Source organism: Moschus berezovskii, chromosome X (genome assembly GCF_049115385.1).
Source record: "Moschus berezovskii isolate FMDL1 chromosome X, NW_MosBer_1.0, whole genome shotgun sequence".
Classification (NCBI taxonomy): domain Eukaryota; kingdom Metazoa; phylum Chordata; class Mammalia; order Artiodactyla; family Moschidae; genus Moschus; species Moschus berezovskii.
In genome coordinates, this window is record NC_142488.1 from 104384422 (window position 1) to 104409035 (window position 24614).

A 24614-nucleotide genomic window follows, 5' to 3' on the forward strand; every position below is an offset into this window, starting at 1 on the left:
ATGTAACATTTAAGAAATTCAGAAATTGAGCGAACTTTGGCAATCAATGCTGTATTCGTGCTAAGTCACTTCAGTCATATCTGACTCTGCAGCCCTATGAACTTTAACCTGCCACACTTCTTTATCCATGGGATTCTCTAGGCAAGAATACTGGAGTGGGTTGCCATTTCCTTCTCTAGAATCAATGTGGAGCGAGTGTAAAAGCTATTTACTAGTCAAGTCCTGCTATATGGTGAGACCTCAACCTAAGGAGAATAGGCAGCCTTCTATCAAGAATTTTATGAATTGTGGAACCACTCCGATTCACAAAAAAGCAAACAAATAACAAGCTTCCCTACCATATACCCATCTTCTACAGCATACCAGTTCTCATCATTAGAGTGTTTTGGGCATTAACATGGGAATCTTCAACTGATTAATTCAGAAGGTGACATGAACTGCTTATGCTCTTCCCTGTGGTAGGATATTTATCAAGAATACGGCCTTTGTGAAAAGCCATACCACATAACCTCTTTGAGCCTTCAGAGGATCAATTCTCTCCCATCATTAGCAACTGTCTACCACACACCACCACACTCCAACCTCACACTCAGTATATACACAACCAGATTATTTGATGCTCTCTAAATATGTGAGAAATAAAGTATATCTCTTCTATGGTGGTGTACTTTCCAGAAGTGATTAAAAAAAAAATCTAATGATTCATGAAGTCAATGAAGTCTAAGTGGGGTATATAAAATATATTTATAAATAAATCCACATTAAGACCCATCACAGTGAAACTCTAGATCAAAGGTAAAGAGAAGATTTTTAAAAAACAATTGCGGTTAAAATAATAGTTGACATCTCAAGAGCTATATTGGAAGTCAGAGTAGAGTGGGATAATATTTTAAAACTTCTACAAGAACAAGTGCAGACCTAGAATTCCACACCCACTGAAATATGCTCATTTTCCAATGATTAGTGTGAAATAATAACATTCTAAGACAAATAGACCATCATGAAAGGAAATTCTAAAGAATGAATTTTAGGCAACTTAAAAGTGATCCAGGTGTATAAATAATCATAAAAATCTCGGATGCAATAACTCATGAACAGCAGAGAAAGTACTCTTCTCTGTGAAAATATAAAAGAACTATTTTCTCTGAAAATATAGCAATCTCTGTGTTAAAATTTCTCTATAAATCATTGTTAAATCTAAATAAACATACTATGAAAAAAGACATATCATGTTATTAACATTTTCTAGTACAGTGTGTATTCTAACACAGAAAGGGTGTTCTCTGGGAGATCAGTGTCCTGAGAGATATTAATAAGTGTGACTTGAGAATAGGTCATATGTTCAAATATGTGTGGGAAACATGGTGTTAGAGTGAAACCAGATTTTTGACAGCTGCACTTCTCAGGACCTTTAAGTATGCTAATGTACATTTTGAATTACCAAGAGGGTGATGTAGTATACAGCAGTTCCCAATTTTATTTAACCATGGATTTTTTTTCCTAATAAGCTTTTCATAGATCACACTCAAGAAAGTTCTGCCCCAAGCACATTTCCTGTGATTCTTTATAAAATTCAATACATGTTAACTTGTAAAGCAGCAAATGTTCCTGACACAGTGGGGTAAGAGATAGGTAAATTTTTATAAAGGGAAAAGAAAAGGGCAAGATTTAGGGTATGAAGCGATGCTTGGGATGGGGGAATCAGATAGGGGAGCTACCTTTTTGAGAAGGAGAATTACAGAAGCACTGAGGGGCAAAAAAGGTAAAGAATAATATCTTGTGCTTAAAACTTGGTTTGAGACCTCTACTGCTCAACTCTTTGGGTCACCCATGAGTATTCACAATCCTTTGGCAATAAAAGGAAAATGGTTGAGACATGAAGTAAGCAGATTCATCCAATACTTGCAGCTGGTTCTCCTTTTGATGCATCTGATTAGAAAGCAGTGCCCACTGGCCATTTATGCAAACACACACGGAATCCACAGTAATAATTTCTGCCTCATTACAAGATACAAAATAACAAGATCAAATGGTTTTCCATTATACAAGATTAATATGATTATTAACAGATACAGACTAGCAGACTTAGACAATGAACTTATGGTTGTTGAGGGGAAGAATGGGGAGAACTCCTTATCAGGAGTTTGGGATCTACTGTACACACTGCTATATTTATTTATTTTTCCACACTGCTATATTTAAAATAGATAACCAAACCAGGACCTATTGTATAGCACAGGGAATTCTGTTCAAATTTATGTGGCAGCCTGGATGGGAGAGGAGTTTGGAGGAGAATGGATATATGTATATGTGTGGCTGACTCACTTCCCTGTTTTCCCAAAACTTTTACAACATGCTTAATTGGCTATGCTCCAACATAAAATTAAAAGTTAAAAATATTAATATTAGGCAATGACTAAATATTTGTTACAAAAAATAATTCTCACCAGAGGTTCATGAGACCATTAATAGGTTTTGATTCATCAGCAAAATTCACATCTATCCTATTATTAAAAATAATAATATATTCCCTAATATTAATAAATATTTATTCTAATAAGTTTAGAATTAAAATTTTAAAAATTATTAAATTAGTATTCATATTGTTACTAGTAAATGAGTATTTCATTATTATACAATTATATTTTTTGTATAAGAAATTTTGTCAATTTTTCTTTATAAAAGGGAAGAAGCAATTTAGATATTTGTGTAGTAGTTTTCTACATCTCTACAAGGATAACAACTCTGAGATATTGGCAGAATGTGGTATTTTCCCTGATTGGCAAATTATGTGACATGCCTAAAATCACATAGCTACTTATATATGACAAGGATTATAAAGATTATATAAGGATGTATAAGGATTATAAACTGATGTTTAACTCCAGATATTTCCAACTAAATCATATCACTTTACTTAGTATTTTTCTTTCCGTGAACTAAGGTCTGTTCCAAAAATATATTCCAACGTATTTATTCATGGTACTGATCAAGAAAGAGGTTTCTTTAGGCTTTATATATAATTGTTTTCTTCAAAAAACCCAAACTGTTTTAAATTCCATACATTTTCTCCACATGTGATATTTCACAAATAAAGTAAATGAGCCCCAGGGAGTATAGGCAAATTGCCCAATATTACATTCAAAATACAATTGATATCTTTAGAAAGAAAGGCCTGTTTTTTTTTTTGTACATATGTTGAATGCTGGGTGGGACTGTGCTTAAGTATGTTAAAGAATAGAGCTAATTGTTAATAGATACATGGTCTCTGGGCCCAGAAAAATCAACAAGTCCCCACAGTGATAGGTAAATAGCCAGACCCAGAAATGAGGCTAAGTGGAGAGAATAGAGTAGCTTAATAAAAGAAAAATTTGTTACTGGTGGACCTCAAAAGGTATAGAGACCAAAAAAGGCTAACAACTGGGGGAGTAGAAGCTTTTATAGATATGCTAAAATCCATTCCAGTGAACCAAATGAAAATTCAGATTTCATTGACAGAAGCATGTGGAAGGAGAAAAAGAATTCAGATTTTTGGAGAGGACTCTGACTAGAAGCAAGCTGAATTCACAACATTAAGCAGAGGTAATGTTCTAAGTTGTACTTGGATTATCCTAAATTTACCAGCAGATATTAATGGACAGACATTGTCAGTTCAGTTCAGCTCAGTTCATTTCAGTTGCTCAGTCGTGTCCGACTCTTTGCAACCCCATGAATCACAGCACGCCAGGCCTCCCTGTCCATCACCAACTCCCGGAGTTCACTCAAACTCATGTCCATCGAGTCGGTGATGCCATCCAGCCATTTCATTCTCTGTCATCCCCTTCTCCTCCCACCCCCAATCCTTCCTAGCATCAGAGTCTTTTCCAGTGAGTCAACTTGTTGCATGAGGTGGCCAAAGTATTGCAGTTTCAGCTTTAGCATCAGTCTTTCCAAAGAACACCCAGGATTGATCTCCTCTAGAATGGACTGGTTGGATCTCCTTGCAGTCCAAGGGACTCTCAAGAGTCTTCTCCAGCACCACAGTTCAAAAGCATCAATTCTTCGGTGATCAGCTTTCTTCACAGTCCAACTCTCACATCCATACATGACCACTGGAAAAACCATAGCCTTGACTAAACGGACCATGGTTGGCAAAGTAATGTCTCTCCTTTTTAATATACTATCAAGGTTGATCATAACTTTCCTTCCAAGGAGTAAGCGTCTTTTAATTTCATGGCTGCAATCAGCATCCGCAGTGATTTTGGAGCCCAAAAAAATAAAGTCTGACACTGTTTCCACTGTTTCCCCATCTATTTCCCATGAAGTGATGGGACCAGAAGCCATGATCTTAGTTTTCTGAATGTTGAGCTTTCAAGCCAACCTTTTCACTCTCCTCTTTCACTTTCATCAAGAGGCTTTTGAGTTCCTCTTCACTTTCTGCCATAAGGGTGGTGTCATCTGCATATCTGAGGTTATTGATATTTCTCCCAGCAATCTTGATTCCAGATTGTGCTTCTTCCAGCCCAGCGTTCCTCATGATGTACTCTGCATATAAGTTAAATAAGCAAGGTGACAATATACAACCTTGACGTACTCCTTTTCCTATTTGGAACCAGTCTGTTGTTCCATGTACAGACATTATAATTCTCTTCAAATCATTGAAATTTAAGGACAGGTAAATGTTTAGGTTTTGGATCTTAACCCTGTCCAGTTTTGTCACTGGCACTCTAAGTTTCCAAAGTCTTCCTTTTTTCATGGTGTTTTCATGAGTTTTAAGCCTTCCTAAGTGACCATTCTAGATTCTAGAGTGTAGCGTAGATTGTAAATTATAGAATTTGCTCTTCTATGATTACTCTTTTTCACCTTTGAAATAATTGGGTCTTTGCCTTTCTCTTCTTTCCTGATTAAAATGTTAGAGAAGAGTCTAAAAGTAATTTTAGCTATTTCAATTAACCTTGAATTGTGTACTCTTTATGTGACTACAGCTAAGTAATTCATCCAAAAGTAGCCTCTTTGAGCATAAATATTCTTTTTATCTCTACCGGGAATGACACATTTATGACATGCATAGTCACCTCTCTCCTGAAACCACAGCAAACATTGCTAATTGATTGCATGATTTCTGCCACTGAACTCCAAGACAGACAATGATACAAATGCAACATTTACTCTGTGCAGGATACCCTTATAAGCACTTAAAGGTATTAAAAATTTCATCTCTAGATCAACCTTATGAGATAGTTATTTTCATTATCTCTATTTTATATATGGAGCAACTGAGACACAGCAAATTTAACTAACTTCAGCAAGACCACACAGACATTACATGTAGAGCCAGAATTTGAATTGAGGCAGTCTAGCTCCAGATTATATGTGATTTATCACTAATCCTGGATTACCTCATATTCTCCAATGGAAAAAGCTCAGATGTTCAACCTCAAATGACCACAGGCCAAATTCTTATTAATTTTATAGCTTTTACCTTTCTCACACTGATTCAGGAGAGGGAAAAAATGACCAGCACAATAGGAATAGCTAATCACATTTCTTACTGGATTTTAACTGAACTGGAGGTACTGAGTGAGGAATTAATTTTATAGAATCACACAATAGGCAATCTCAACTATGATATACAAAACTGATTCCTTAAACCTTGAACCTAGAATGAGAATTTGATACTGCTCTGTTAGCTTTCTGATGTGAAGGCCACTGTAAATGATTTCTCAGAATTTCTCTATTAGAGAATTAATATGTACCAAAGCTTTCTTATCCATTTGTCTGCAGATGGACATCTAGGTTGCTTCCATGTCCTGGCTATTATAAACAGTGCTGCAATGAACATTGGAGTACATGTGTCTCTTTCAATTCTGGTTTCCTCGGTGTGTATGCCCAGGAGTGCGATTGCTGGATCATATGGCAGTTCTATTTCCAGTTTTTTGAGGAATCTCCACACTGTTCTCCATAGTGGATGTACTAGTTTGCATTCCCACCAACAGTGTAAGAAGGTTCCCTTCTCTCCACACCCTCTCCAGCATTTATTGCATGTAGACTTTTGGATAGCAGCCATTCTGACTCAGCCATTAAAGAGAATACATTTGAACCAGTTCTTATGAGGTGGATGAAACTAGAGCCTATTATACAGAGTGAAGTAAGCCAGAAAGAAAAAAACCAATACAATATACTAACGCATATATATGGAATTTAGAAAGATGCAAATTATAATCCTGTATACGAGACAGCAAAAGAGACACAAATGTATAAAACAGTCTTTGGGACTCTGTGGGAGAGGGGGAGGGTGGGATGGTTTGGGAGAATGGCATTGAAACATGTATATTATCATATGTGAAACGAATCGCCAGTTCAGGGTCGATGCATGTTATAGGATGCTCGGGGCTGGTATGCGGGGATGACCCAGAGGGTGGATAAGGGGAGGAGGGAGGTGGGAAGGGTGTTTGGGAGGGGGAACTCATGTACACCCGGGGCAGATTCATGTCAATGTATGGCAAAACCAACCAATATAATATTGTAAAATAGAAAAAAAAAGAATGAATGGATTAGGAAGATCTTCTAGTCAAAATAATTTCATAAAATGAGGATCTTTCTGCATGATGACATTCTATGAATAAATGGTAAAGATTCATTATTAAAAAAAATTTAAAAAATGCTATTCCTGTAAAAAAAAAGAGAGAATTAATAAAATTTGAGACAATACTTGGAATGGCCAACAGATAACAGAGGAACACAGAGTAATGGAATCTGCTAATGTCCATTGACACAGAATTAGATAGAAGCCATGACTTGGGAAAATACAGATTCAGGTTCTTAGGACAAGTACATTTTAATGTCTGGGTTTTTAGGAAGAACGGAAAGGAAAAACAGAAGATCAAGTCAAGATGCATGTCTGGAGATCCTAAAATGCTAAAAAGATGCTAGAGGAACTTAAGCAGTCAGATAATATCAGAGAACACTGTGTAGCTTAGTGCCAGAAGTAAAATCAGTCAAGAACGTTAAAGTGGTAAAACACAAGAGATAGGGAGATCTGAATATTATTCCTGGCTCTTCTGCAAGCATCGTTACTCTGCATGCTTTATTATAAAATATCTCACTTCAAAATTCTTACCTATTAAGTGAAAAATACTGTACTAAATAACCTCTAAAGACACTTCCAGCTCTATCCTTCCATGATTCTATGATGCATAAATTTTAAAAAAATTTGAAATTCTAACTTCTCTGACACTCATAAAATACCCAATATAAAAGCATTGTTTTTGGCAAACTGTTTAGTTAAAAGAATTGAATTATTATCAGACAGACCATGTCACTGGGATTTTTTTTCCCTTAGTTCAGTTCAGTCACTCAGTCGTGTCCGACTCTTTGCGACCCCATGAATCACAGCACGCCAGGCCTCCCTGTCCATCACCAACTCCCGGAGTTCACTCAAACTCATGCCCACAGAGTCGGTGATGCCATCCAGCCATCTCATTCTCTGTTGTCCCCGTCTCCCCCCACTCCCAATCCCTCCTAGCATCAGACTCTTTTCCAGTGAGTCAACTCGTCGCATGAGGTGGCTAAAGTATTGGAGTTTCAGCTTTAGCATCAGTCTTTCCAAAGAACACCCAGGATTGATCTCCTCTAGCATGGACTGGTTGGATCTCCTTGCAGTCCAAGGGACTCTCAAGAGTCTTCTCCAGCACCACAGTTCAAAAGCATCAATTCTTCGGTGATCAGCTTTCTTCACAGTCCAACTCTCACATCCATACATGACCACTGGAAAAACCATAGCCTTGATTAGACGGACCTTGGTTGGCAAAGTAATGTCTCTGCTTTTTAATATACTATCAAGGTTGGTCATAACTTTCCTTCCAAGGAGTAAGCATCTTTTAATTTCATGGCTGCAATCAGCATCTGCAGTGATTTTGGAGCCCAAAAATATAAAGTTTGACAATGTTTCCACTGTTTCCCCATCTATTTCCCATGAAGTGATGGGACAAGATGCCATAATCTTCGTTTTCTGAATGTTGAGCTTCAAGCCAAAGTTTTCACTCTCCTCTTTCACTTTCATCAAGAGGCTTTTAATTACTCTTCACTTTCTGCCATAATGGTAGTGTCATCTGCATATCTAAGGTTATTGATATTTCTCCCAGCAATTTTGATTCCAGCTTGTGCTTCTTCCAGCCCAGCGTTCCTCATGATGTACTCTGCATATAAGTTAAATAAGGAGGGTGACAATATACAACCTTGACGTACTCCGTTTACTATTTGGAACCAGTCTGTTGTTCCATGTCCAATTCTGTTGCTTCCTGACCTGCATACAGGTTTCTCAAGAGGCAGGTCAGGTGGTCTGGGATTCCCATCTCTTTCAGAATGTTCCACAGTTTATTGTGATCCACACAGTCAAAGGCTTTGGCATAGTCAATGAAGCAGAAATAGATGCTTTTCTGGAACTCTCTTGCTTTCTCCATGATCCAGCGGATGTTGGCTATTTGATCGCTGGTTCCTCTGCCTTTTCTAAAACCTGCTTGAACATCTGTGAGTTCACGGTTCACGTATTGCTGAAGCCTGGCTTGGAGAATTTTGAGCATGACTTTACTAGCGTGTGAGATGAGCGGAAATGTGCGGTAGTTTGAGCATTCTTTGACATTCCATTTCTTTGGGATTGGAATGAAGACTGAGCTTTTCCAATCCTGTGGCCACTGCTGAGTTTTCCAAATTTGTTGGCATATTGAGTGCAGCACTTTCACAGCATCATCTTTCAGGATTTGAAATAGCTCAATTGGAATTCCATCACCTCCACTAGCTTTGTTCGTAGTGATGCACTCTAAGGCTCACTTGAGTTCACATTCCAAGATATCTGGCTCCAGGTGAGTGATCACGCCATCATGATTATCTTCATCGTGAAGATCTTTTTTGTACAGTTCTTCTGTGTGTTCTTGCCACCTCTTCTTAATATCTTCTGCTTGTGTTTGGTCCATACCATTTCTGTCCTTTATAGAGCCCATCTTTGCATAAAATGTTCCCTTGATATCTTTAATTTTCTTGAAAACATCTCTTGTTTTTCCTATTCTGTTGTTTTCCTCTATTTCTTTGCATTGATCGCTGAGGAAAGCTTTCTTATCTCTCCTTGCTATTCTTTGGAACTCTGCATTCAGATGTTTATATCTTTCCTTTTCTTCTTTGCTTTTCACTTCTCTTCTTTTCACAGCTATTTGTAAGGCCTCCTCAGAGAGCCATTTTGCTTTTTTGCATTTCTTTTCCATGGGGATGGTCTTGGTCCCTAACTCCTGTACAATGTCACGAACCTCCGTCCAGAGTTCATCAGGCACTCTATCTATCAGATCTAGTCCCTTAAATCTATTTCTCACTTCCACTGTATAATCATAAGGGATTTGATTGAGGTCATATCTGATAGGTCTAGTGGTTTTCCCTACTTTCTTCAATTTGAGTCTGAATTTGGCAATAAGGAGTTCATGATCTGAGCCACAGTCAGTTCCTGGTCTTTTTTTTTTTTTTTGCTGACTGTATAGAGCTTCTCCATCTTTGGCTGCAAAGAATATAATCAATCTGATTTTGGTGTTGACCATCTGGTGATGTCCATGTGTAGAGTCTTCTCTTCTGTTGTTGGAAGAGGGTGTTTGCTATGACCAGTGCGTTCTCTTGACAAAACTCTATTAGACTTTGCCCTGCTTCATTCCGTGCTCCAAGGCCAAATTTGCCTGTTACTCCAGGTGTTTCTTGACTTCCTGCTTTTGCATTCCAGTCCCCTATTATGAAAAGGACATCTTTTTTGGGTGTTAATTCTAAAAGGTCTTGTAGGTCTTCATAGAACCGTTCAACTTCGGCTTCTTCAGCATTACTGGTTGGGGCATAGTCCTGGATTACTGTAATATTGAATGGTTTGCTTTGGAAACAAGCAAAAATCATTCTGTCATTTTTAAGACTGCATCCAAGCACTGCATTTCGGACTCTTTTGTTGACCATGATGGCTACTCCATTTCTTCTAAGGGATTCCTGCCCACAGTAGTAGATATAATGGTCATCTGAGTTAAATTCACCCATTCCAGTCCATTTTAGTTCACTGATTCCTAGAATGTCGACGTTCACTCTTGTCATCTCCTGTTTGACCACTTCCAATTTGCCTTGATTGCTTCTGTACCTTACCTTGGACGAGGGGTATCTACTCAAGGCCACCCCTCCTGACCTTGAACTTGGAGTAGCTCCTCCTGGCCCTCCTGTGCCCGCGCAGCCACCACCTCTTGGATGTGGAATAGCTCCTCTTGTCCACCGCCCTGACCTTGGGCGTGGGGTAGCTCCTCTTGGCCACGCTTCTGCGTGTAGTCAGTTGCGCAGAGCTGGCATCTCTCGCGTCTGCGCCGCCAGAGCCCTTTTTCCCTTAACATATTATTATAGGAACTCAAATCATAGGACCTTTGCTTTTGATTATTTCCAAGGGGCTTCCAAATCTGCCATTGAGTCAACCAGCATTTACTGATTTCCAGTGAATATGTTTGGACATTGAGCTAATCCTTAGGAAGAAAAAGATGAATAAAAAAGCATCACAGCTTTAAAGGCAATCACAGAATACTGGGGGAAGTAGAAATGTATGCCATGAGGACACTATCACGATGAAGATACATGTAGGATATTATGGACAAAGAGCAAAAAATATATAACTAAGTTTAAGAGAGGTGATAATGGGGACTTCCATGGCAGTCCATTGATTAAGACTCTGTGCTTCCACCACAGAAGCATGTGTTCAATCCCTGGTTGGGGAACTAAGATCCCACATGCTGCAAAGTCAAAAATTTAAAATGTGCAAGAGTCATGAAAAATTTTTAAAAGAGTTTATAATGGCAGTTTCTAAGTAGAGATTTTACCTTATGTCATTCTTTAAACTGAAGTGTATATTTGTGGGAGAATGTTGGGCAAAGCATGCCAGTCAAAGCAATATGAGCTCATAAGCAGAGGTAAGAAATAGCATTATGAAAAAGGTGGTTTCTAGTTTTTTCATTGGTTCTGTACTCTTTCCCCTTTATTGTTTTAGTCATTAGTGTTTCTCACTCCAACTATACGATGAGACTGTTAAGCATATTACACTGCCACCATTGCTACAGGGTAGACATATGACCTGAATACAGCTAGTTATGATATTCCATTCTCCTGGGTATAACAGTTTCTACAAGGGATGGCATATTACCAATCTAGATGAGACACTTTTCCTAGGGTTTTAACATACCAATGTATCAAATGAAAAACAGTGTGTCATGAAAGCTAGGACAATATACTTTAGTATGAGGCTGACTGGGTTCAAATATGAGTTTTACCACTTATTTATCATTGTGAAGATAAACTGCTCAACCTGTCTGTATCTTAGTCTCCTCCTTTGTAAAATGGGGACCGCAGTTGTATGTACACAGTATCACTGTAAGGATTAATATGTTAAAGCATGTAAAGCAGAATATTTCTTGGCACATAGTAAGTACTCATTAAATAAGTTGATATTATAGGTATTATTGCCTATGTTATTGTTATATATGATTTTTGTATATATATAAATCCATATATATATACATTTTTTCTGTGCCCCACTAAAACAAAAGTGAAATGAGAACAGGAAATTTGCCATGTTCACTACTACATATTCAGGCTCTAGAACTGTGATTGGAATAAAGGAGTATTAAATAAACATTTGCGGATGAATCAGTGAAGAAACTACAAATATTTGCATGTCACTAGAGCTAAAAATATATGAAAGTGGGCATGGTGTGTTATAAGAACACTTAATAGTGTCAGAAGTGCCTGAATTAAAATAGTCACTGCTGCTGCTACTGCTGCTAAGTCACTTCAGTCTTGTCCGACTCTGTGCGACCCCATAGATGGCAGCCCACCAGGCTCCCCTGTCCCTGGGATTCCCCAGGCAAGAACACTGGAGTGGGTTGCCATTTCCTTACCCAATGCATGAGAGTGAAAAGTGAAAGCAAAGTTGCTTAGTCGTGTCTGACTCGCAGTGACCCCATGGACTGCAGCCTACCAGGCTCCTCCGTCCATGGGATTTTCCAGGCAAGAGTACTGGAGTGGGTTGCCATTGCCTTCTCCTAGGGGTTGTCAAAATACAGTAATCAGGAATTATTACCTTCAGGAATTATTACCTAGTTACTTAATGCTGATCCTCTTTAACAAAAGCTATATGATAGGGTCTACTCATTTTCAGAAATATAGCAATACATTTTAATTGTTGAAATAAGCAGTGTTCAAGATAGGTTATTGTTAGAAGTGACATATCATACCCACTTAATCTTGCACAAAGGAGGTTTTAGAAGGCAACAAAGAGCTGGAGGTCTAGAGCTCCTTTGGTCTCATGTATTGGGTTGGTCAAAAATTTCGTTTGGGTTTTTCTGTAATATTGTATGGAAAAACCTGAATGAACTTTTTGGCCAACCCAATACTTCTGTTTCTCAGTTTTCTGCTCCATAATCCACTGCAAAACTCTCTAGCTCTATCATTGCTACTTCATTGCATCTTCCTCAGAATGAGATTTTAAGGTAAAGTACAAGGGTAAAGAATCCACCTGCAATGCAGGAGACCTGGGTTTGAGCCTGGGTTGGGAAGTTCCCCTGGAGAAGGCATGGCAGCCCATTCTATTATTCTTGCCTGGAAAATCCCCATGGATTATAGCCTGTCAGGGTCCTCTGTCCATGGGGTAACAAAGAGTGGGACACGACTGAGTGACTAAGCACACACCAGTCTTTGACTTTAGATCAGAGAGTGGGATCTCACATTTGTACACTGGATGGAATTTAACTTGAGCCTCTATTATTGTAACATACCATCTTTTCAGTCAGTGTGTGGGAGAGAGAACATAGTAACCAGCTACCTGTCACTATGAGAGGCTCCCAATATTTACAAAACAACACCATAGTAAAAACAAAACAAAATAAAAAAAATTTAGCATTTGTTGCACCATCCAAATTGGTTTCACTTATTTGCAACACGTAACATGGACTTAAAAAGAAAGGTAGGGTAAGTTTATTCTGAGTAAACTACTGTAGAAAGGAGAATGGAAAGGAAAGAGATCATTAAAAAGGTTCAAAGAGGTGAGTTAACTGATAAGATTTGAAATTTTGATGTCAGCCTTACAATTGTGGACATAACCTAAAACGGAGAAGAATATGAAAGCAGGGAGATTAATTTGAAAGATTTTTAATTGTGGTGAGACATAAAGCAGAGAGTGATTTCAGGGGTGAAGAGGAGAGGACAGATTACAAAAACATATGTATTAATTAAAATAGGCATGTTATTAAGTAGAATAAGGGAGGTAAAGAAGAAGGGAGAACCACAAATGCATCCTAAGTTTCTAGCATGTATAACTGGGGGAAGGAGGGTGGCACCAAATGAAGTAGAGAATACAAGAGGAGGTAAAAGCACTTGTTTTTTGTTTCTTGAAATTTTTTTTTTGTTAGTTTTCTCTCTTGCTTCCTTCTGTCAGCTTCCTTTGATTGCCAAATTCCTTTTTAACACCCTGATCCCTCCACAGACTTCCCTGTAGCTATGACAATCATTTATTTTTCAGCTCTCTTTGAGCTATGTGTGCTCATAAATCACTTTGACAATAAACAAAATAAAACAATAGTTGAATCCATCCAAAAATGGCTGTTAAAAAGGATATCATAGAAATAAAACAGCGTTAAACTGCAACTACTTGTTGGTGATTTGTTAGCTTCATCAATACTGGTGTCAACAAATATTTGAGTGCCAACTCAGTGGTATCACTGTCTTGGGGCCTAAGGATACAAAGACCCTGAGAAGCAGCCCGGAAGAATGGATAAAGTGTTGATTTCTTATTTAGAACCAGAGATGATCTCTTATTCCACATGGTTTGTAACCTTGGGATAATGGTTAAGCCCTCAGAGCTTCATTATTTTCCATCTGTAAGATGGGGATAATTGAATAGTATAATACATACACCATTCAGCTGTCATGCTATGTGAGATAGCAGATCTAACTTAGAAGAGTAGCTGATGTAAGCACTTGATAAATGACAGCTGCTATGAACATAAAAATCATAATCATTCTCTAAAGAAGCTTACAGCCTATTACAGATTTTTTGTCTATGAGCCTCCCATATCTTTTTGTTATCAATTGAAAGAAAAAAATAACATCGAACTATATTTTTATGACAGGGAAGGAATAATGATTCAGAAGGGTAGTATTTCATAGTGTTAGCATAGCATTTCTTCAACACACTGAGTATAATCTAATATAACATGTAAGCCTTTGAGACTTACCTCAATGATCTGATGAGGAAAATGAAGAAAAAGTAAACTCCCTTAGAATAGTAATTTTAAAATGATGTATTGCAAATAAGCAGTTAAAATGTGTTAACTGACTGTAATGTAGCACCAAGGGTGTGATGGGGTTTGGAGGAGGGGGAAAAAGCAGCATCACATAAAGTAGCACAAACTCGGTGCAATGAAAGTTCCTGCCAGGCTGGGTTATAATGAACTTACTGTGTTTTAATGAAGCTAGTAACTGAATATCTTATTAAATTTGACTGGAGTACATTGCAGGCCATCTTATTGTAGCCCTGTTAAGATCTTTTATGAATCCAGAATTCTGCCAGATATTATGAAAAAGAAAACAGTAACTACATTACTTTACTTCCATTGTCACATAATTTGCTTAAGATATTTGGCAGTAGTTAATAAACTATATTTTCCCCATCTCAATAATTTTATACTATAATAAATGAGGAAAATATTTAAAATGAAAATATGCATCTACATATTCTTTGCTGTCACAAAATCAGAGGGACTAAATTTTGGATGAAGTGTATGTTCTAATCAAGTTTTAAGTTAAAGCAGTAAAAAACCTTTTGGCTTTGCTTTTCAAAACTCAGTGAGCAGAATTTTATAAAGCCCAAACTTATACATTCTATGCAAACCTGGGTAAACTATGTGGAATAACAAATTCCAGTGAAACAGATGGCAATGACCCCATGTGTGGATTTGTCCAAGAGGAGTTTTTCAACATTCAGCAATAGTTTCTTTGATGAGCCACATGAAAGGACACTGCTTGGCAGAGCTATCCAATTGGCAAATTCATTCTTTGTTGTCTACCATTCCTGGTTTTGTACCCTTTTTCAGACTTTCAGCTGTCTCTCCATTTACTGACATTCAGCAGTACTGGCCATGCTACTGTCCTCAAAACTTCTCATGTGAGAATATCTCATATAAGAGCAATATGTCATTGGAAAATGTCATTTTTATTTCAGAGGTTAATGCCTCAGGAGCCTCTACTGAATACGGGACATGAATGTATACTTGGTTTGAGTTTTGGGCAATTTTTGGAACACAGGGCATCTGCATATCTCCTAATCTGATATATTATACTCAGTAGGCTATTCAACACTTTTTCTTGAAAAATTTTTTTTTTATATATTTGGCTGTGTCGGGTCATAGTTGTGGCATGTGGGATCTTTAGTTGTGGCATGTAGAACCTTTTCTTTTTCTTTTTTTTTTTTAAGTAGGGACATGAGGGATCTTTTAACCTTGTCCAGAATGTTTTTCCTCTTCACGTGCCTTTCAAATCACTCTCCATGGCAGAGTTACAGTCACTTCTCCCTCACTCAAGAATGCTTTCTCTAATGGCCATTAACTTGGACATTGGGGTAGAAATGGAAGGCAAGAAGAGCTAGTATTTGTATGGCAGTTGAGTGAAGTAAACCCCAAACAGAAATCCCATTATTTATAGAACCATTCCCAAATTTGTAAGCCTAGGTTGAAGAAGCAAACTTATCAATGTTATTGATATTGCCAAATGGTAGAGCTAGTGGAGCTAAGAACTGAGATCTTGGAAATAAACCCTTATATATATATATATATATATATGGTGAAATGATTTTCAAAATGTGTGCCAAGACCATTTAATGGAGAAAGGACATTCTTATAAACAAATTATGCTGAGAAAATAAGATATCCATATGTATAAGAATGAAGTTGGATCTTACCTTTCATTTTATACAAAAATTAGCTCAAAATGACTCAAAGACCTAAATATAAGAGCTAAAACTATAAAACTTAGAAGAAAACATATGGGCACACAAGCAACAAAAGAAAAATCAGTAAGTGGGACTCCCTCAAACTAAAAATCTTCTGGATATCAAAAAAAGCAAAGTGAAAAAATGAAAAGGCAACTAACAGAATGGGAGAAAAATTTTGCAAGTCATATGTTGAATAAAGGGTTAATACAAAAACATATACAGAACTCACTCAACAATCTGACTTTTTAAAATTGGCAAGGGAACTGAATAGACATTTTCTAAATAAGACATCCAAATGACCAACAAGTACATGAAGAGATGCTCAACATCGCTAATCATCAAGGAAACTCAAATGAAGCCCAGAAAATGGTATCCCCTCACAACTGTTAGAATGGCTGTCATAAAAAAGACAAAGGATAACAAGTGTTGGTGAGGATGTGGAGAAAGGGGAACCTTGAGCACTATTGGTGGGAATATAAATTGGTGCAGTCACTATGGAAAATAGTATGGATGTTCCTCAAAAAGTTAAATATAGGACTACTGTACCATCCAGCAATTCCACTTGTGGGTGGGTATGTATCCAAAGGAAGTGAAAACAGGACATTGAAAAGATATCTGCACTCCCATGCTTATTGCAGCATTATTCAGACTAAGATATGGACATGACTTAAGTGTCCTTCAATGGGTGAATGGTTAAATAAGATGTGCCACACACACAAACACACACAAAATGGACCATATTATTTAGCCATGAGAAAGAAGGAAATTCTGCTATTTCCAATAACATGGATGGACCTAGAGGACATTATATTACATGAGATAAGTCACATAGAGAAAGAGAAATACTGTATGATCTTATTTATATATACCATTTTAAAAAGTCGGACTAGAAACAGAGAATAGAATGCTGATTATCAGGGACTGTAGGGTGGTAGAATTGGAAAGCTTTTGGTCAAATGGTACAAACTTCCAATCAGAAGATGAGTAAGTTCTAAAGCTCTAATGCATAGCTGGACTGTGAAGAAAGCTGATCGCTGAAGAATTGATGCTTTTGAACTGTTGTGTTGGAGAAGACTCTTGAGAGTCCCTTGTACCACAAGGAGATCCAACCAGTCCATTCTACGGGAGATCGATCCTGGGTGTTCATTGGAAGGACTGATGCTAAAGCTGAAACTGCAATACTTTGGCCACCTCATGCGACGAGTTGACTCACTGGAAAAGAGTCTGATGCTAGGAGGGATTGGGGGTGGGGGGAAACGGGGACGACAGAGAATGAGATGGCTGGATGGCATCACCGACTCTGTGGGCATGAGTTTGAGTGAACTCCGGGAGTTGGTGATGGACAGGGAGGCCTGGCGTGCTGTGATTCATGGGGTCGCGGAGAGTCGGACATGACTGAGCGACTGAACTGAACTGAACTGAATGCATAGCACTATGATTACAGTAAAAAAAATATTGTATATATACTTCAAAGTTGCTAAAAAATCAGATCTTAAATGTTCTCACCATAAAATTATAATCATGTAACACGATAGATGTGTTAGTTAATACTATGGTAGTAATTGTATTGCAATATATACGTGTGCATGCTAAGTCGTTTCAGTCGTGTCTGACTCTTTGCAACCCTATGGACTATATCCCAATAGTCTCTTCTGTCCATGGGATTCTCAAGGCAAGAATACTGGAGTGGGTTGTCATGCTCTCCTCCAGGGGATCTTCTTGACCCAGGGATTGAACCCACGTCTCTTACATCTCCTCCATTGGCAGGTTATTTCTTTACCACTAGCACCACCAGGGAAGTATCATATCATCACCTGTATATTAAACTTACACAATGTTATATGTCAATAATATCTCCAGTTTAAAAAAGAAAGAAGGAAAACATATGGGATAAACTTCCTGACATTGGATTCAGCAATAGTTTATTGTACATGACAGCAAAACCACAATAAAAAAAAAATACATTAAATTTCAACAAAATTAAGAACTGTACTTCAAAGATATTACCAACAGAGTGAAAGGGTAATCTATGGAATGGGAGAAAATATTTGCAGCTCATATAACTGATAAGGGGAGTAACATCCATAATACAAAAAGAACACCGACAAGCCATCAACAACAAAAACCACTCAATTAAAAAAATAAATAAATAAAAGGGCCAAGAACTTGAATAGTTGTTTCTTCAAAGAAGATATATAGGCCTCTAATAAGCACATGAAATGGAGTTTAACATCACTGTTAGGGGAATGAAAATCAAAACCACAATAAGATATGACTTCACACCCTTTAGGATGGCTACTATATTTAACAAAATGAAAAAGAAAAAGCAGAAAGTAGCAAATATTGGCAAGTACATGGAGAAACTGGCAATCTTGTGGGAAAAAAAGTGAGTGGGATACTGGTTACCTGCTGCTGCTGCTGCTGCTGAATCTTTTCAGTCGTGTCCGAGTCTGTGCGACCCCATAGATGGCAGCCGACCAGGCTGTCCCTGGGATTCTCCAGGCAAGAACACCGGAGTGGGTTGCCATTTCCTTCTCCAATGTGTGAAAGTGAAAGTGAAGTCGCTCAGTCGTGTCCGACTAGTAGCGACCCCATGGACTGCAGCCTACCAGGCTCCTCTGTCCATGCGATTTTCTAGGCAAGAGTACTGGAGTGGCTTGCCATTGCCTTCTCTACTGGTTTCCTACATTCCTTTTATTTACAACTAACAGCAAGAAGCCGGAGAAGGCAACGGCAAGCCACTCCAGTACTCTTGCCTAGAAAATCCCATGGATGGAGGAGCCTGGTAGGCTGCAGTCCATGGGGTCGCTAAGGGTCGGACACGACTGAGCGACTTCACTTTCACTTTTCACTTTCACACGTTGGAGAAGGAAATGGCAACCCACTCCAGTGTTCTTGCCTGGAGAATCCCAGGGACAGGGGAGCCTGGTGGGCTTCCGTCTATGGGGTCACACAGAGTCGGACACGACTGAAGTGACTTAGCAGCAGCAGCAACAGCAAGAAGCAAAGGCACTTGATCTAGAGAAAATTTTCACAGTCAGATAAAAAAGGAAAGTGATCCAACCAGTCCATCCTAAAGGAAATCAGTCTTCAATATTCATTGGAAGGGCTGATACTGAGGCTGACACTACAATATTTTGGCCACCTGTGTGAAGAACTGACTCATTTGAAAAGACCCTGATGTTGGGAAAGACTGAAGGCAGGAGGAGAAGGGGATGACAGAGGGTGAGATGGTTGGATGGCATCACCAACTTAATGGACATTAGTTTGAGTAAACTCCAGGAGTTGGTGATAGACAGGGAAGCCTGGCGTACTCAGTCCATGGGGTCACAAAGAATCAGACACGACTGAGTGACTGAACTGAATTGAACCGATCCTACCAGCCCCAGTGAAGCAAGCAGATGAATACCTGTTTATCTCGCATCTTCTTTAAAATTCTGGAAGTTTCTGAAAGAAGAAAGCCTCAGAGGTTATTCCTTCACCAGTGACTACCTGAAGGTTTCACTGTATTGTGAAAGATAACAGAAGTAGCTGTTTCCTCTGAAGAGTTGGAGAATACAGCTGAGGGCTCTGAATACAGACCATATCCATTGGAACTGTGACCTAGATAAAGTAGCCCTGGATCTCATGGCCACATGTTTCTATACTTGAGCCCTTATTGTGCCAGACATTGTTCTAAGCACTTATATGTTTATACATACTCAGGCATTACACCATTCCTCTGAATTAGTACCATCATTAGTATCTCAAAGTCCCAGATATTATACAACTCAGTCTTAAACATCATGTTTACACAAAAGATTCTAAATAGATCAGCAGGAGAACAATGTATAGTCTATTTTGGAAAGTGTGACACTGGCATATTACAGAAGTCATGGATATAAGGTTTTACTGCATTCATCTTATACGTCAGATCACTAATGTAGTTCAGTAACTTTCTTTTCATTTCCCACTTCACTGGATAATTGCAGGAACCTTGGCTTTTACATCCCAGTTTAAAGTAGTAATCATATCCTTCAAGTAGTCTTAAATCCTTCAGTTAGCTGATGGTTATTATCTCTTTCAGAATAATTTCCTGCTGAAGGATGTCCACTCTCTTTGCAGACTCATCTATGTATAGCCAGGTGCCAGTGAACTCAGCCTTTTGTAATGCTGTAATTGTCTCTTCTATCTTTGTCAGAACGCACACTTGCAAAATGGCCCTACTTCTTAATGTAAAGAAAAAAAGCGTTTTGGGAGCACAAATCCCTTTCTTCAACTGTCAGCATACTGTAGACATCCCCTAAATAACATTCCCTGTAACAGATTTTACTTAATATCAATTACTTGAATATTTGGAGGCCAGCCAAAGATATTACTCATCCCCATGTTCATTATCAAAGATTGAAACCATAAGTATAAAATCTTTCACTATGTCAAAGAAGACTCTGCTTCCCCACACCCAGATGGTTCTGAATAATTATTCTTTGATGGTACACTCATATTTGTTCTCTCAGTTCAGTTCAGTTCAGTTCAGTCACTCAGTCGTGTCCGACTCTCCGCGACCCCATGAATCACAGCACGCCAGGCCTCCCTGTCCATCACCAACTCCCGGAGTACACTCAAACTCATGTCCACAGAGTCGGTGATGCCATCCAGCCATCTCATTCTCCGTCGTCCCCTTCTCCTCCCGCCCCCAACCTTTCCCAGCATCAGAGTCTTTTCCAGTGAGTCAACTCGTCGCATGAGATGGCCAAAGTATTGCAGTTTCAGCTTCAGCATTTGTTCTCTCACTGACTGCTTATTACTAAGTTGTTACTCTTCTTCCCCAATTTCAGTGTTTAAATTGGTTTCCAGTCCATTTTTTTGCCCTTGATTTCAGAAAACCAATAAAGTTTACTAAATTGGACATCTCTCAGACTTAGACCCAAATCACTCCAGACAACATCTGTGTGGTCTTTGACAAAATATGTCCCCTTTCTAAATCTTTCCTGCACACATACACCTTCTTGATCTTTATCTTTTCTGTGAAATAAATACATTTAAACATGTTGATGCTTTTATATTTTATATAACTTGTTTTGACCTAGCTTGTGTGAAATTATTATTCTTAATTATTACTTGTTAGTTAATCCCAGCTCCTTGTAACTAGATTTATATCTTTGTTTTTCCCACTGCCACTGTAGAAACAAACAAGTTGCTTTTATCTCATTATTTTATGCTCCCAGACATCTTTATCTGCACTTCCACTTTAGCACGAACCACAGCCTGCTTTGCATTATTTTCATTTCTAAGTGTTTTGCTAACTGAATGTCCATATCTCTGTGATTTGCTAAAGGGTAGGGGCCACATCCTAGTAATTTCTCAGTATTTACCACAAAGTTGTGAATACAGAAAGTATTTAATAAAGTGACAGGTGGTTTACACTGAGTGATGTGATTTGGCTGACACTGAGCGCATAGCAATACTTGGTATCTTGAAATAGCTATGATTTTCCTCTCACTTATCATTGCTTTCTGCTAACATATTCTTTCAAATACCAGTACTTGCTCTATCTCATGTATGTTTTGGTGGCATGACTAAACACAAGAGGCGAAACCCTTTATTTGGTCAGAGTAGAGGAAGTTTGTGGTCTACTGAGAGATTATCCTGTGTTTTTTATTATGATTGCAGTTATTAATCATCGTAATAACTAATCCTTTTTAGCCATTTGCTCACCTGCTCATTGACTGTCAATCATATGCTATGGATTTTATACATTATAACAGTAATCTTAATAGCAGATATGAGGAAGCTATTATGCCAATAACAATACAAACAACAATATATTGATATATCAGGCACTGTAGTAGGTGCCTTACACGCATTGTTTTTTTTAAACTGACCTCTCAAGACAACACTCTGAAGCAAGTATTACCAATATATCAACTTTATGGATAAGTAAACTGAAGTTCACACAGGTTAAGTAACTTGCTCATAACATATAGCTGGTCAAAATAGATTAGAACAAATGGAAAATAATAATGGACAAAACATAAGATTCATTGGAAGGACTGATGTTGAAGCTGAAACTCCAATACTTTGGCCACCTTATGCGAAGAGCTGACTCATTTGAAAAGACCCTGATGCTGGGAAAGATTGAAGGCAGGAGGAGAAGGGGACAACAGAGGATGAGATGGATAGATGGCATCACTGACTCAATGGACATGAGTTTGAGTAAACTCCAGATGCTGGTGATGGACAGGGAGGCCTGGTGTGCTGTAGTCTGTGGGGTCATAAAGAGTCGGACATGACTGAGCAACTGAACTGAACTGAAACATAAGATTAATAAGTTGAATGGAGAACTAAATAGACAAAGTTGAAAGAATTTATCAGAGAATTGAAAAATGAAGAAAATAGATTAAAATATAATCATTTTGAAAGTTTTAAATTTTCTGAAGAAAGAAAGCATTCTAACAGAATCCAGCCCTCCTGCTCAAAAAGAGATTACCTTAAAGGCAGGTCTCAGAGTTAGTCATTAAATGCCAGAAGACAATGAAACTATCTAATATTTATCACTGCTTATTACATACTAGGCACTGAGTTACATTCTTAATATTGCCTGTCTCATTTAATCTTCACAACAATCTTGTGAAATTGATATTATTTTTTATGCTCATTTCAGGCTGAAGAAACTTTAAGTACAACATTAGGTAATTTTTCAAATTCTCACAGCCACTAAGTTGGAAGATGAGAACTTACACCAGTCTGTTTGAATTAAAAAACCTATCCTCCTACCACTTCAATGCTCTACCTAACAAACTTTTACATCTCTGTTCTCAAGTGCTTAAAGTTCTGTCCTACACTAGTTCTTGCATGTTTTAATCCAACACTTGCAATATGTCCTCATATCAAAATTTGGATGATTACTTTAACACATATTCTTCTACCATATTCCACAACCCACATACAAAATGATTTAGACTTTGAACCTATTGATGCTTCTGCTGTTTCATAAATGGAATGGTTTGAATGTTGGTATTGCCTCAAAATTCCATAGGTTGAAAATCTAATGCCTAAGCTATTGTATTAGGAGGTGAGACGTTTGAGAGGTTATTAGGCCATGAGGGTGGAGCCCTCACAAACAGAATTAGTTACCTTATAAAAGAGGCTCCAAAAATATCTCTCTCCCACTTCCACCATCTGAGGACACAGCTAGAAGCCAACAGTTTGCAATCTGGGAGAAGGCCATCACCAGAACACAGTCATGTTGTTGCCATGATCTTGGACTTTCCAGACTCTAGACTTGTAAGAGATAAATTTCTGTTGCTTAGAAGATACTCAGTCTGTGGTATTTTTTATAGCAGCCTGAATGGACTAAGAAAATAAGACAGTGTTTCTAAGATCTGACCCTGACAGTGATTTGAAATTCTTCATTTAGTATAGCTCATTTATGTCTTCTGTTTCTCTTCACATCAGCATTTACTCCCTCTGTACTCCTTAGCACATGGCTCACCAGGCTTTACTTCCTGTTTAAAGCACTCTCTGTAACATGGGTTTATGAAAAGATAGATCTAGTGACCAAAGGGTGTCCAAATGTTAAATTAAACTAGGTTATCCTGTGTATTAGTTTATTAAATGAATGGGTACTTCTCCCAAAATATTTTTGTGTGCTCAGTTACTCAGTCATGTCTCTTTGTGGCCCCATGGATTGTAGCCCTCCAGGCTCTTCTGTTCATGGACTTTTCTAGGCAAGAAGATTGGAGCGGGTTGCCACTTCCCACTCCATGGGATCTTCCCAACCCCGGGATGGAACCTGCATTTCCTCTTTGGCAAGTGGATTCTTTACCATTGAGCCACCAGGGAAACCCAGCAACCCACTACAGTATTCTTGCCTGAAGAATCCCATAGACAAAGGAATCTGGTGGGCTATAATCCATGGGTTCACAAAGAAGTGGACACAACTGAAGTGACTTAGCATGTACACACAAGCCACCTGGTAAGTCCCAAATATTTAAGTCATATGAAAAGTCTCTCTGTTTGACATAAAAGCAATATTTTAGAGACAAGATTCTGAGAACAGCCACTTTTTATTTTTATTTAATTTATTTAAATTTGGTAAATGATGCATGGGACAACCCTGTACATTTTTTTTTTTGAGACTTCATGTAAATAATTATCTCAAGAATAAAAAGTTAAAATGATAGCATTACACTCCACAATCCTATGCTATTTGGTACCTAATTAATTTTTTTTTTATTTAAAGGCAGTTGTATTAGGTTTTATTAAACTGAGATTGGAATCTAATATTTAAAGAACTGAATGTGGAAAAAAAAAAAACAACAAGGAGGCATCTAAGTTACATTCTGAAACTCATACAATGAAAAACAACAACAAAATAAGGAGGCTGCTGGAAGCTAGGAAAGGTGGATACCAGACTGCATGTACTCAAGTCAGTAAACACAGACCAGCCCCAGCAAAAGCAATGGATAGAACAATCTATTGTTACTGTGAGTTGGTAGAGCTCCTCATGAAATCCCTTTTAAAAACATTTTTTAAAATTTATTTTAATTTATTTTTTGAGTGAAGGATACTTGTTTTACAGTGTTGTATTGGTTTCTGCCATACAACAACACAAATC